Source organism: Conger conger, chromosome 5 (assembly GCF_963514075.1).
Source record: "Conger conger chromosome 5, fConCon1.1, whole genome shotgun sequence".
NCBI lineage: Eukaryota > Metazoa > Chordata > Actinopteri > Anguilliformes > Congridae > Conger > Conger conger.
The window spans coordinates 49,742,853-49,757,875 of NC_083764.1; positions in this window are offsets into that span (position 1 = coordinate 49,742,853).

The following is a 15,023-nucleotide window of genomic DNA, read 5'->3' on the forward strand; positions in this document are numbered from 1 at the left end:
TGTCCTGACAAATTCTGAGATCACAAGGCCTTTCCTTTCCCTTCTTGTGGTTTTGGACCACGTCGTGGCAGCTGTTCCCCACCCTGCCAACAATTTCTTGATGCTTCAGACTGATCAACTGATTTTCAGCCATCCACTTGTGACCGGTTCAAATTAGGGCCTTGGTGTTCAGGACAGACGGCTCTGACGAGTCCTTCATCTTTAACACAAGCCTTGTGTTCTCCTGTATGTAGCCCAGATTGATCAACTTCAGTGGTAGCTGCAGGGTATTCCTTCCGAACAAGCCCACACTTGACATGCACCGAGGTAGGCCCAGCCATTTGTGAATGTACAGTAGTTGTTGGCTTTGGAGTCCATCCTCAGTGCTGTGGTTGTGCTGATCTCACACGTACTCATATCAGACATTGGTATAGGGCAGGGTGCACAACTCCAGTCCTCGAGGCACGGTCTGCATACTGGATTTTCCAACCAACTTCCTTGTTTTTCATTTGCTGACAGCTCTATAAATTACCCTGGTTCAAGCCTGTACTTGAGCACAGTAAAAGCATTAGGATACACTTGCAGGCTGCAGCTGTAGCTGGTAATCGTACACATGTCAGATAAGATATGATTGAGTCAATTAAATAATTAAGACCAGAAGTTGACACAAAATCGAAATCTAAAACGGATCGGCGCTTGATGTGCACCCCGGTATAGGATGAACTGATAGCACCCGACTTTAAACTTCACTTGGAGGTGCAGTAACCATGTGTTTGTCAAACAGATCGCTGTGTACAGCCTCCCTAGGCTTTGGACAGGTTGTTCTACCACAACTTCTTTTCTACAATGGGTTCTTTCTCCTTCCACTGTAAAGGAGATGAGATAATTTCTGGTTCCATTCCAGATAACATGGGCGGCCTGTAGTATAGTGGTTAAGGTACATGACTGGGGTCCGCAAGGTCGGTGGTTCGATCCCCGGTGGTTCAAACCCCTTGAGCAAGGCCCATAACCCTGCATTGCTCCAGGGGAGGATTGTCTCCTGCTTAGTCTAATCAACTGTATGTTGCTCTGGATAAGAGCATCTGCCAAATGCCATTAATGTAATGCAAATGTAATGGATTCAGAGATTGTGAGACTTTGATTTTCATCCTGGCCCATGAGAGGAGTTCCTCAAACCTTTTTTTTATCATAATGATAATAAGATATAATCACAATGGCAAACATAAAGCAATGCACTTTCCCATTTTCACCATGCTCCATGATGATGAATAGGTTATTGTTATCACATGTAATAAGTGTTTAAAATTAAGTCTTACATACAGGCTTGTATTGGAGAATCCATCCATCCAAGTAGCTTTACATTTAATGGTGTATTTTCATACATTGAGATGAAAAGTAATTTCCGTAAAATTCCTCAGCTGATCATAATACTCACCCGCAAAATATTTCTAGAGGCAGAGACATCTGTGGGATCCCTTAGTCAGCAAACTTTCTACATGGATAGTCTCAGCTACAATAAAGATAAATTGCTATAATGTTCAGGCTTGTCCTTGTTACACTGAACTGTGTTGACGGTAAAGATAATGATGTCTATTTATGTTCTTTCTCTCTTTACCTCCACTCCAATCTGTCTGTACTCCTATTGTCATATAACATGCGCCACATTGGATTCTCATAGAAAGTGCACTGTGTCTTACAAACATACAGCTTCAGGTGTTCAGAGAGTCAGTGTAAAAATAATAAACTAAAGAGATATGGATAGGATCAAAAGAGCTCAAAATCGCAGCCCTGCTGTAGCAATGGCCAGGATTTAATTTATCTATCTCGTCTATCTCTCTCAAACATCACAAATTTGAAATCCTCTGGTTACAGTAAGTTTGTGGCTTCAAATCTGTGACATCTAAAACATGTATTTGCCTTACACTTATTAATAAATGACTTATAAAGGAAATTGGCGGCACGGATGGTGCAGTGGATAGCACTGCCGTCTCACAGCAAGGAGGTCCTGGATTCGAATCGGTCAGACGGGGCCTCTCTATGTGGAGTTTGCATGTTCTCCCCGTGTTTGCGTGGGTTTCCTCCCACAGTCCAATGACATGCCGGTTAAGCTGATTAGAGAGTCTAAATTGCTTGTGGGTATGAGTGTGTGAGTGAATGGTGTGTGTGCCCTGTGATGGGCTGGCAACCTGTCCAGGGTGTATTCCTGCCTTTCGCCCAATGTATGCTGGGATAGGCTCCAGCCCCCCTGTGACCCTGTTCAGGATAAGCAGGTTAGGATAATGAATAAATGAATGAATAAAGGTAATTCACTTTATATCTACTACAATTGTATGCGTTTACAGTTTGGCTTTGTTGTTGAAGGTGATCACCACAATCATGCACTGAGCCCTTTGGTCCCTGGTTCAATTCTGCTAACACAATTGCCATAGATTTAAGTCAGCCAGGGTTCCTCAGGCTATGCTAATAGCATAAGGAGGCATATTCCTCAGGTGCAGTTGGTACCCAGTTGAACAGAGGAGTTGCTGAGAGACTGAGGGAGCTCACTGATGTTACAGCCAGTTATTTTCTACAGGCTACCAAATGCCATCAGTGTGAGATATCAAATCTATGCAAGCTCTCTCCAGTAATAGTATGTAAAATAGTCACTGGCTCCAAAGTGCAACTGTTACTTCTTCAACTGCACTAATGTGTGAAGTTTTTGTGTGTGGAATTTTGGTAACTTCGATGGAATTCTACAATGGAAAGAAAAGGGAGAAAAATAAAAAACGGTTTGTTTTATGATGAACAGTCAGGTTGAATTTAACATGCAAAGCTACACTAACCAGGCGGATTTATAAGATATAGCTGATCAAGCTAGATTCCCTAGGATTATGTAACAGAGAACAGCCTCAGGGGCCTGGGCGATGCTGTTAGTTTGCTCCCACACTAAAACCTAGGATCCTCACGTGCAGTGCTATAACTGTTTCTGATGTGTGATGTAAGCTCGCCAAAAGCCGCATCAGAATTCCTGCCCTAGGAGGTGTTCTATACAAAACGACTTCCGTATTGTGCCTGCAGTTGTCCTGCAGGGCAAAGGCACCTGGAATTGGCAGGCATTCTCTGAATTGGCAGACACTCCCTTCCCTACGAACGTTATAGCGGTTACACAAACTTCAACATTATTGCTGAGTGTTTTAGGAATTGCCCCTCCCCACTCTGCAGAATGGGGGTAGGTTTGGAGTGTTTCCCTGAAACATTATTACAAAACATGTGAATCCTGTCTGGTACACCCATTGCTGGTTATGTAATAGGTTTTCATGCTACATAGGACAACATGAATTCTATGGACTTGCTGTAGAACTGGAGAACTTAAAGAACATTACTTTCCTTAGATTAAAACCTAGTAACCTAATCAAGTTGTTTACAGGACAGTTCGGGATTTGGTTGAGATAGACTATGTTCATGGTTCAATGTGCAAGGTAGCTGAAGAGCATTTGCAGGTAGTCAGAGAAAATGGTGCAAGGACTTACATAATCAATGATTCTACAAATTCACATTGATTAAGCTATCAATTTTAATTTGTAGGAAAATCATAACCACTACAGTATGCAGTATAAATGAACTGGTTGAATGCATGGTTAATAAAGAAATTGTAAAGTAAATACTGTAGGTGATCTTTTGAGCAATTTTAGCAAATAAGGCCCATCTATGAACATGCCTAGCAGCATAAATGTTTTTGATTTTCTTAACTGCCTAAGGATATTACAAAACACTCAATGGCAATCTGCTTTGAAAAATCTTTCGGTGAATTTATTTCTCATTTAAACCCACATGCTTTAAATATTGCCAAAACAAATGATATAGTGTGTGAATGCTTGGCTGTTATCACATTCAAGCTCTCTTTGCTGCTGAATTAAAGTCAAATGGAGTCAACCACGAACATACTGAAGCTATGATTATCATTATTACACTCTCTTGACATGAATTTGTCTATACCAACAGATGTGAATGTGGGCCTGAACGTTTAAGCAGCTCATACACTAATCTATTTAGAATCAATTGGTTCAAATGAACTGGCTACTTTTCCTTATCGCTAAAGAAAATCATTCTGTTTATCTCCTTTTAGCTCTAACACCACTACAATTATATTGTTTGCATGGTGAAAATACAATGAGAATTTTAAATGTTTAAGCTCAGCTCTAGAGAAGAGACCACCAACACTGATCTTGTAGAACAGTCTGCAAGTCTTTTTCCTTTTTATCTTAAAATGAGCAAACGATCTGGACCAAAGAAGCCATATAGTTCACTGTTTAGGGGAGATTGGGGTCTGTTGTGACACTGGGTCCATTGTTACGTGATGTTTTTGCTCGATCAGAAGCAAGCTAGCCTGCTGTGAATCACATTGCACTCCCCCATACACAGTCTTTCACTTTAGATTCCAACAGACCAGTTTCATGTCAATTTTGTGATCCTTTCACCAAACGTCATATTTCAGAAGATATTAAAAAATTGCTTGTAGGCTCTGTGTGAGGTACAGCGAAGGCCCGGAGCAAGTTATCAGGACGACGCCCCCCATTGACTCTCAAATTGGAAAGAACGTCGTTGCCCTTGGCTGTGGGCCTTTAGCCTTTTGCTGACTAGTAACACATTCGTCTGGCATTACTAGTCAGCTAAGAGTGAGAGACTGGGGTTCAAATCCCACCGCAGACTCAGGCAAATATCAAACTCCTTACACTTAGCTGTGAGCAAATCATAAACATTTTAAACCACAATATGTGGGCTATCAGAAGCTATTATTATTGACTTGGAAAGTCACACTAGCATGACCCTGCAGAATGTGAGGTAGATTGTTACACATAAGGGGGGTACATTACACATGTTATATATGCTTGACATACATTTGTAGGGGAGATTGGGTTTGTTGTTATGCAATGTTTTCTGAGCACAGAATTGACACAAAATTGGTCCGTTGAAATCTGAGGTGAAAGAGGACGTGGATGGGGGTGTGCTGTGATTTACTGCAGGCTAGCTTGTTTCTTATCGGGCAAAAAACATTTGCTTACAATGGACCCCCTTGTCACAACAAACACCACTCTCCCCTAATCAACCAAAAAGCCACATACAAACTAAAACTATGTAGTTAGGGTACGTACCAGTAAGAAACATTGCATTGGGTGTAGCATTTCCTATTTTTATTGCTTTTACTGATGGAGATGCGCAGGTCAGCCGAGACGGATCCAGCATGACTGGATGACAAACTAAGGTGCTCCTGTGAGCTCAATACTAAGTAAAGTAATTTGTATTAAAACAATTGTTGCATTGCGTATTATTCAAATCTTTATGTGTATTTATGTTTCCTCATGACAATATAATGTAATAAAATGTATAAAAATGTATAAAGTACCTGAATACATACAATTATTTTTTAAATGTATTAATTAATTTCTCAAACTTTTATTTTCATTTTTAGACAGCTGTAACAACCGGCAGGGTCCATTGTTACAATTTACGAGTTTTGTTTGAAGTGAAACTGTACCTACCCTATACAGTTCAATTGAGTACTGAGCAGCACAAAAACCAACAGAACCCTCTCCAGGACAAGAGTTGGGGATGCCTGGTCAAGAATATGGCCAAACTTCATTCCAACAAAGCAGACAAACCTTACCATTTCTGTTATTTCAGTCTGATCTTGCTGAATAAATTGTAGCGACAGCTGTTCAAAGGAAACCGGTTGAGAGGGGATTGCCCTTGAGTGTGGTGAGTGATGTGGAGGTTACTTTCACAAGTCCTGCTAACAGATGTTGCATGAGAAAACAGGCTTCTGGCTCATTTGCATCTGCCGGTACATTATGTCATAAAAATGAGCACATACAAAGCACATCACATATAGCAGTCTGATTGGCACACAGCCCATTTTGCAGAACACGCTTGTTAAAATCCTTAGAATGATCAAAGAAATCAAAGCAACATATATAGCCCAATGGCCCAATGCAATAATTGGTAATAATGGAGAATGATATAAAATGAAAAGAAACTACGAAGGATGATTGCGTAAATACACCATATAAACTATGTAAAATTCCTTAATTCAATCCACCATCAGTCTTTCCGTACTCCAATCATTATGTACTGATCCATCTGTATAAATGTTTACAGTTGGAGGTCACATTCCATTTGTAATAGCATGTTTGTAATTATTACAATTATTAATGTGAAGCTTTAATTTAAAAATCTAACATTTTCTGTAATATATAATGCTAATATGTGTTTGTTGAGCAGACAGTTTGTCTGCACCTTTGTATTCTCTGTCTTTTTGCTTTCGTGTCAGATATGAAGGGGACCACTCCTACCCAGCCATGAAAATAATATTTACACTATAGCCCATTGTATGCCTCCATAATAATCTCCGTTGTTGACACTTTCTAAAAATAGGTCATTCTCTGTTTGCAAAATAATTATGTTATTGTGATGTTAAATGACACCATGAAAATCATTGTATTTTAGAAATAGATTAAATGATCATCACATAAGTTATATATAAAATATATAATCACATATGTTATATATCAATAAATAATACATACATAAGTCCAGCAATAATAATTTAGGGCATATGGCTTATGTTGAATTATGTTGAGATACTACAGAAGAGACAACACAAAATTTTTTTAGATGTAACTGGTCAGGTGTAGTCTACTGTACATCAGCTATAGGCCTACTTTTCAGACCTTTTTTGAGAGTGGCTAATCCTATTGCAACTGCGCTTCCAAAATAATTAATTTTTATAGATTGTTTAATCTTGTTTTCTTTAAGTGTTGATGTTGTCTATACACAGTACTACTATGTAAGTAGAAAAAGTGTATGGGCATTTGAAATCACTTCCAAAAAGTCATGTAAAAAATAAAATAGGTCTATTGAAAAACACTTTTTCTTTTTTTCCCTGTTTTCCTCCATTCCCATGTGTTGCCCTTTAAACACAATGGGTTAAAGTAAAATAAGAATGTTTGCTATTGTTATGATTTGATGGTTGACCTTTCCCTTTTTTGCCAACTACAAAGCAGTTATGCATTTTATGAAGCCACCATGTAGCCACAGTCTTAAGGTTACAGGAGCTTCCAAAACACACCTGAACTAGTATAAACCTGGAAGGCCTGTTTATTATACAGTATCATCACCCCTGCCAAAGAAAGGATATGCCACACAAGCTTATTTGCCTCAGAGTCATATAAGGCCAACCTCCCAACATCAATGTCAAACAGTAAAAAATTAGATAGGGGACAGAGAACAAATATTTACATGAGAACATCAGCTGAAAGAGAAGGAGAAGAGCATCCTGTCCCACCACAGTACCACATTCTCAATTACAATGAAGGGCAATGGGCTACTAAAAACATACATTTAACAATAAAAAGCAGTGCAATCTTAATTGTCACATACTTTGATTATTGTGCATCATAAATCATATAAAGCACTATACGTATACTGTGACACCAGGCTGTGGGTGGCCACTTGTCAAAATAGTCCCAAGAGGGTTAGAGAACTACCGTTTATTAACAAATTAAGTAACAAAACTTCATCAAATAAAAATAAGGCCAATCCCAAAATTGAATAATGGCAAGAAATCATAAAGACACAACAAAAATAACAAATATACCCTCACAAAAAAAAAATACTCCTGCAGTAGTATCCACAAACCAGCCTCCCAAATAACCGTACTCTTTCCACCAAGGTTTTCAGGCCTCTTTTATGTAGACCAATGCTGAGGTAATTGACCATAGCTACAGTACATTACAATGAATCACAGCTATGGCCATACCTGCATGCAGGGGTGGTGCTGCCGCCTGATGGACAGCACCCACATTTCCCTTCCTGGCAATACCAGTACACAATCAACAGAACAAATTTTATAGCATTATTCACTCTATTAACAGGTTCAATAATTGGAAGGAATCTCTTGTCTCTCTAGCCTCACGAATATTCTCGAGTGAATATTCCGAGGAGGACCATGAAAACACCTTTGGCTGCAATATAGAGGGCATTTTCATTGACGTGACGTGACGTGATTTTATATCAGTGCTCATCTAAATACATTTTCAAAATATTTAATTATTATTCACTAATAATAAATAGCATGTGAAATTGTGGAATGTGTTTGACTTGTTGATGGGGGTTGGGTATTTGACAAAAACTTCAATCAATGGACCTCAGTCAATATTTTAGTATACAAGATGTTATTATTGTGATTATTGGACTTATTTTTTGGACTTAATCCTCTTGGCCTGCTGTCTGAGGACAGCACAAGGAGAGGGAGAGGTAGGAGAGTGTGACAGGTGGGGGGAAATGTAAACATTTTTTTTCAGGATAAAAAGTGTTGAAACTTAGTAAGTAAATACAGTATTTATCACATCGTAAGACTCATAATATCATTTAGTTTGTGTTGTGTCATGTGTCCTTTTGGAGTCGTCAAATATCCTTGCCTCAACATTTTTTTGGTGATATTTTGTGTATGTAAATGTTCAAGCTTGTGTTAAGAAAAGGGGTGATACTTAACTATACTATTATTATCTGTCTTATTTACTATCTGTGTTGTGAAACCCTGAAAAGTGTTACTTTTTTTGTGCTCTATATCTAAAAATATATATATAATATACTTTAATAATAATATCAACTTTAATATAACAAAGTACAACAGGGAGATAAGTGCCAGTGTAGATAGAGTGCAACGTCTGTAACATGCGGCCCATTCGGTAACCTTGAAGTTTGCTGTATTTCTGTTAATAGCACCAGTTAAACTTAACCTACAGAAAACCTGTTTTATGATATTTATGCTCAAACTTTCCACAACGACCATGTCTCTCTGAAATGTGTGCACCTTTCCTCATTCCAGGTAAGTGATTTGTTTGTATTTGGTTGCTGCCAATTATGCTGGCCCCTTTTCAGACTTCAGGTCTTAGAAGGATGTTGCATGATGCAATAAAAGAATCAATGAATAACCCGATTCCACAACACAGTAGAAAGGCAAAGTTAAATGCAACATACTTCATCGAAGCCTCTATCCTTTGCCTATGTGTCTTCACATACACATTAATCTGCTCCAAGCTCTCTCCTGCAAATGTGCAACTGCTGCTACACAGTGTGGGCTGCTCAATCAGACATTGTTTTTTCACGAAGGCAAATGAATGTCCCTTCACTCTATCCATTGTTCTTGAATTACATTCCCCCACCACTCCTTCTCAGTGGCTTTTCTTTACAGGCACAATAATCAGATTTTGATATAACAAGGGTTATACTGAAGGTCATGAGGCAAACTGAATGCCATATCTGCATTCTTTTAGCAAGATGAACCTCTCAGTAAGTGTTCTGAGAGAAAGCTGAGATGGCATGCGAGCGATTCTCCAGGACTGTAAAAGTGTTCACGGTCGGGTCACCAGCATCATTCGTATTATCACATATCTTGTGGTGGCAATTCAAATAACATAACATTTGCATATGTTTTAGTGGAGAAATTAAAGAACACAGCCTAAGCTACTTCCTTGCGTCTTTTGCTCCCACTGTGATGCCACCCAAGTGCTGCAAATAAGCCTACTTAGCAGAAATTTATTTTGCTTGGTAAATGTATTGGTTACTGAGCCATTAGCCTAACAAATGCATAGATAATTTAAAATAAGCTACGGTTGCACAAGCTTGCAGTAATAGTCACTGCTAGTAAACTATGATCATTTAAAAAGTAAAGAGGAATAAAATAGTAAGAGGAATACAACAATAACAGTTAAAAGTTTTGAAAGATTAAAAGACCATTTAAATTGCATTTTTGTATATAAAGTGCTCCTGGCGTCTGTCGCACCTGGCGTCTCTTGGGAGAATAATGAGTCTTTATTTGTTTTGTGATGGCTTCCACCCCTCGCTTTCCGTCTCCAATTTCCAACTTTTTCTCTCCCTCTCATTATCTCTGCATTGAACCACTTCTATCTCTCTGTCTCTCTCTCTCTCTGGTGTATTCACTTCAGTTCAGATATGCTTTTCTGGAACAACAGATAAGCTTTTCTGGAAGAAAATTATGGGTAATCTCTTTCTCATCTCTTCAAGAGGTCATAGGTGTTGTATTATTTCTGAGACACTGAAGTTGTCCTGACTGAAACTCAAGAAGTGTGTTAGTAAACTGAATAATTCTCTAATTAAAACACATTTGGGGAGCGAATCTCTAGTGCTAACGAGGAGGGTTTTTTTTTTTTTTGCCTTACGAGGGTCTCACCAGTGGGAGTTTGTTAGAGTGATCATTTCTTGGTTTGTCATTTTTTTGATAGCTGCTGAAGAAATATCAACTTGAATACAATCCACTCTCTCCCTCCTCCCTATTTCTCAAATTCAAAATGCTTTATTGGTAAATGGTTGGCATTTATATAGCGCCTTAATCCAAAGCGCTGTACAATTGATGCTTCTCATTCACCCATCCATACACACACTCACACACCAATGGCAATTGGCTGCAATACAAGGCCAGGAGCATTTGGGGGTTAAGTATCTTGCTCAGGGACACTTCAACATACCCAGGGTGGGATCGAACCAGCAACCCTTCTACTGCCAGACAACCTGACCCACCTGAGCCAATGTTGCCCCATATTGGCATGAAATACATTGGTAAATATAGTCAACGTGTCCACACAGAAGCAGGAATAGGAAGAAGGATATGTTAGAACACAAATACCTTTCCTCCCTCTCTCTCTCTCTCTCTCTCTCTCTCTCTCTCTCTCTCTCTCTCTCTGGTTCCTGCCATTGTGTTTCTCCAGCTGTGTACTATTAAATACGTACCTCTCACACAACCTCCAGTGCAATGGACCAGGTCCCATAGAGTGGGACACAGGAACCTCAGGCTAGTGTGTGCTGTGGACACAAAGGTACCAGTCCAATCAACATCTGACCTCAACTCTGACTTACAAATAGACTGTCATTGTCGCTTTCAAACAAATACAGTTTGACCATAATTCCGGGGATTGCTTAACTTGGAAAATTATATATTTAATTCAGAGAAATCTTGGGTTAAATTTGCTTTTTAAAATACACGTATAATATATGGAAACTGTCATTGAAATGCTCAGGTGCCTTGGGTGGTGAATATAATTTGATAGCTTTGCATTTGGAACGAGGGTCCCCTCCAGGAAGTCGGTTTGTGTAGGACTGGGGTATGTGTGAGGTTCCAGCAGACACAGGATACAGTGAGTATTGCTTATCTCTCTGAAACTGCCGGCCCTCTGTGGCTTCACTTCTGTTTTCAGCCTCCAGCTGCAGCTGCACCACATTCCATGCATTCCTTCCTTTCCACAATGTTCTTATTATTTACAAACAGTGTAATAAAGTTAGACGACGGCTCAAAGAAACTGCTGCGGTCATCAATTCAGCGCTATGTGTGTGTCTGTTAGGACACATCTCTCTCTCGTTCTCGTGCTCTCTATCCCCCCCCCCTCTCTCAACATATAAGTTTCTTTTTAAAATTTTATTTAACCTTAATTTAACCAGGAATGTCCCATTGAGATTTTTTAAAATCTATTTTTCAAGAGATTCTGTTTCTGTTATTTGTTTGTGTTTCTGTCATTGTGTGATTGTGTGTTTATATTTATGTGTGTGCATATGAGTGTGTGTCTGTTTCTGCATGCATGTGTCTCCCTGATTGTCGCTTTGAAAGTGTGAGTAAACGTATCTGTATTGTGCACGCTGCTCTGTGAGTGGATGTGGGTGTCTGTGTGTGTGCTGTATGTTTATGTGGGAGCGAGACCAGTCAGTGAGAGGGAAACAATGGCTATGCTGCTCTCTGGCAGTGGGCCCCAGTGTGCATCTGACTGTTTTCACTGGCCTTGTTTTCAGGTAAGAGAGGGCCTCATATTCAGCTAATGGGCATGAATAGGACTACCAGGCTGTGAAACAGTTCCTAAACACACTTGCTCTCCTGCACACAAAGCTGTTGGCAAAAGGCTTCATACATTGGCAGTTGGACACAAAGGATGTTTTTTGTGGGGATTAGGTCAGTGTTAAATCAGGGGTTTAAGGCACTGAATAGCCAATCTGAGAAGATGCAATACTGTGTAGTATTGGTGTTTTCACAGCAGGGTTCCAACCCTGCAACGCTGATGTCACCCAGAAAGTACTGACCAGCCACATCACGGCAGTACTGGAGAGGTAGAGGCCTGTGACCAAAACAATGCAAAGAATGTAGTGTACTTTAAGTTCAACTTCCAGTCATGAATTTCCCTTGTGAAACTACAAAATAAATGGCCTAAGAGAGTGGAAATAACAAGTTGAGCCTTATTTTTTCCTCTTGTTGGAAATGTCTACTAAACAAAAAGAGGAAGACCTAATCTTTGATTCACATCCAAATGTTGGTGACACAGTAGGCTATTTCAGCGAACTGCAAGGCTTCCGTGGTCAGATTCTGTCCTTTCACATTGCAGTGTGTCCTGAAGTAACCTTGGAAAGGAAATACAAGTACACTGAACTGCCCAATGCAGTTACCGTGTTTGTGAGATGCTTCTTTAAATTCACAATTGAAATTCCAGGACAAAAAAAAAAGTTATGGATAGCATTCAGGCTTGCAGTAGACATTAACTCAGAAAGCACTTTATTAGGTATTCATTAGACTTATTTTTAAGACTTATATTAAGTCTTCTGCTGCGGTAGCCTGTCCACTTAGAGGTTTGACGTGTTGTGCGTTCAGAGATGTTTTTCTGCATACCACTTTTGTAGTGTGTGGCTATTTGCATTACTGTCATTTTCCTGTCAGCTTTGACCAGTCTGGACATTCTCCTTTGACCACTCTAATTAACAAGGTGTTCCTACGAGAAGAACTCACTGGATGTTTTTTGTTTTTCATACCATTCTCTGCAAACTCTAGAGAATGTTGTGTGTGAAAATGACAGGGGATCAGCAGTTTCTAAGATGCTCAAACCACCCTGTCTGGCACCAACAATCATTCCACGGACAAAATCACTTACAACACATTGCTTCACCATTCTGATGGTTGAAGTGAACATTACGTGAAGCTCCTGACCTGTATCTACATGATTTTATTCACTGCACTGCTGCCACACGATTGGCTGATTAGACAATCGCATGAATAAGGTGTACAGGTGTTCCTAATAAAGTGCTCAGTGAGTGTATTCCCAAATCGTAATCACCAGGACTATGGTACCCTTTATCTGTTTTCCATGGAGGGGACATCCAGTACAACAACAACAGCAGGATCTGAGTAGTAGCTAGCACCTTTCAGATGACATCAAAAACAGCCATATCTGGAACCACTAACGCTATTCAACCATTCACAGTATGTCACCATGACGATTGCATGTCTCCATAGCTAGAGAAAGAAGTAGAGGCGGTCATTTGTGAATGTTCTCTGGCAAGGAAGAACAGGAAGGTAATTTCTTCCCATTCCCAAATTCTTTTTTCTGGGGTCTATGATTGACCGTTTGGTCGGTGAGGGAGGGAGGATGGTGGTTTTCAGCCACTTGAGATCGGTTGCGTAACAAAAAACATTATACAACTTGAATCGGTTCAAGTTCAGCAGTGTGGTTTGGAGCCCAGCTCGCTGAGCCATGCCAAAATGCATGCCATGCGCAGTATCTGGGAAGAGCTGGTTTGTGAAGACAATTCATGAGAGGTACTGCCTGTAGCCTGACAATATCATATACTATTCATATTCAGGAAACGAATTTAGATAGTTATATTTTATGCAAGGCTTGCATGTATGCTTTCCTTTGCTTCATAATGAGATACGCATGTAATGCTAGGTCCAACTTCCATCTTACTGCTACCAGTGATATTCAGTTAAATCATGTGTAAAACAAACAAATAACAAATAAATAAATAAAAACAAAAGGTAAAATAAAATAAGTCAGTTCTTTGTTTTTCAACTAATAATACAAATCCGAAACTATTTGTATTATGCAGTGATATACGGCATCTTGTGGCCATACCTCATAACTACATCTATGAGTTTAACGACGCGTGCGCACTGAATTCTTTTTTGTCTGATCTGGTTTCGGAACATCTTGTTCGGTCAGTGCAAATATGATGTTGCCTTTTCGACAGTTTCCTTTGAAAATAGATTTCCGGAGGCTGCTTTGACATATTCAGGATTACATAGAATTGAATAGCAGCAGATAAACACCTGGTTAAGATTAATAAGATCCGGGAAACGGACTCTCGCTTTGTACAATAGAGATGAGTGTACGTGCGTGACTGCATGTCAATACCGACCACCGAAAAAGGGAATGCAAGGAAGAGAACAGTTTCAAATAGGTCGCGCTAAATTTGTTCAAATGTTTATCCTATGTCATTATTATTGTAAGATGAGAGAAGGAAACTAATCAAATTCCATAGAATACCAACAGATCCTGCTAAAGTGGCAGTGTTTAGTTCAGTTTAGGGCTGAAGAGAAATTGCAATTCAAGTAATTTCTTCTCAGCAGGTTGCTTCAGTGTATTTTCAGATTCTGACGGTTTTTGTTTAGGTTGCAATCTTTCTGGTCATGGAATGCGCACACATCTCATGCTTCAGAAAGCTGGCATAATTTTTATTAGTACCAAATATTTTTTTCTTTAAATTATCATTATCAAATTATCATTATCAATTGTTAAAGTAAAAAATAAAAACATTCCACAATGCCTTATTTCCTAGACAATGCTTACCTAGTGTTTGTACTGCACTGCCAGTTTTTATAGCTTTGTGCAGGGCCGACAGGCGGTGTGTTCAAAGCACTGGTCCTGCAGATAAGGGTTATTCAATAACTGCGGGCTATCGGCTTGCTTTAGATATCTAGACTGACTGGGAGGGCAATTAATCTGACACAAGTAGCTACCCGCCCCAATGGCTCCAAATCACACCATTGGTTATCTTTCAAACCACTCTTAATCACTTACTGCCTTTAAGCAACTCATCTAAAACTAATTGGGATTTTTCATCCATTGAAATTGGATGTCATGCTCAGCGGAGTTTGGGGTTGGCCCCAGTTTTGTTTAATGGACCATGTTCATATACACTTACCCCATTGCCTCCATTAAGTCTAACAGCACTTC